Source organism: Aplysia californica, unplaced genomic scaffold (genome assembly GCF_000002075.1).
Source record: "Aplysia californica isolate F4 #8 unplaced genomic scaffold, AplCal3.0 scaffold00386, whole genome shotgun sequence".
In the NCBI taxonomy this organism is placed as follows: domain Eukaryota; kingdom Metazoa; phylum Mollusca; class Gastropoda; order Aplysiida; family Aplysiidae; genus Aplysia; species Aplysia californica.
This window is the reverse complement of record NW_004797656.1, coordinates 578,438-579,753: the sequence shown is the minus strand read 5'-3', so window position 1 is coordinate 579,753 and position 1,316 is coordinate 578,438.

Below are 1,316 nucleotides of genomic sequence, written 5' to 3'. Positions count from 1 at the left end.
ACACACACACACACACACACACACACATGTGTGCACAAATTGGACCTGCATTTTATTTAAACATTAGACTGTCAGAATCGAGTACACGGATTGATAACAATTTCTTTTTAATCCGAAAAATTAAAAAAAAATTTTTTTAACCTTGATCGCCAAGCTTTGGCAATTGTCCTCGGAATCATGATTTTATATGACTTCTTGGACCTCAACAACTGCGGTTCGATTGACCAAAACACCGTCGTGTGACAATGTCTGACTTGCAGTAATTCTAATATTATAACCCAGGTATAGTGATCAAATATAGCATCTGTATATCGCAAATTCATGCCACGAAACAGCATGATCTAATTATTACCCCATCCAGACCTACAATAAAAGCATTTTGAAACAACCTCAACTTCTCTTAATATTGGAAATTTATTAAAGCAATATAGATCTAAATGATTTGAATTCTGCGTTGTTTTTACCATTCCTGTAAAGCCAAGAAAAATTTCCCACTGGGACAATAAAATATCATCTTATCTTACATTGTCTTCAAATAAGGCTGTTATCTAAAGTTTGCTGTACGAGTTATTATTATTTAAGAGCACAGATTGCCGTTGTTAAATTTTATATAGGCTACATGTAGGCCTACTAAATTTTGCCTGAAGATCTCCAATACGACTTAAGTGCTTACTTTTATGCAATCATTAATCATTATTATTGCTATAGAGGCATATAAAGCGCAATTATTCTACGCGTCCAAACGGTGGTTCAGTCGCGTAGAATACTGTGGGTTCAGGTCATTTTTAAGTAGGTCACATGTTAATACGTGTAGTAGCTGCAATTCTCATTCTCCATCATGTCTTACCGATATTCGTCTACTGCTTTTTTTTTGGGTCTGTTTGTTTATTGTTTACTTTTTTATCAGGCTCGAATATAAACTGGTTATCTAAAATACAAGAGCCAACCCTGGCGCTCTTAATTCATTTGTGAGGCCAGTCATGGCTGTCAAAAATGGTCCTGATGTCAAGTATTTTTTAAAGACCATTGGTTTCATTCTGACTGAAAAACAAAACAAAACAAAAATTAAGGTGTTGGTTCATAGATCGTTTGAAACTCCTCACGACTTTCGCTCATCTAACAGCCGATTTGATCCCCATGCACCCACCTTAAACTTAATTTATTCCCACCCACCCACACAGAGCACTCAGAAACAAACAAGACCGAAACAAAAATGTCGCTATGATGGATGCATAATCTTTACGAAGGCACCTACTCGAGCACATGCTCACCCATCCACCGACACACGCGGGCGTGCAAACACACAAACACACACA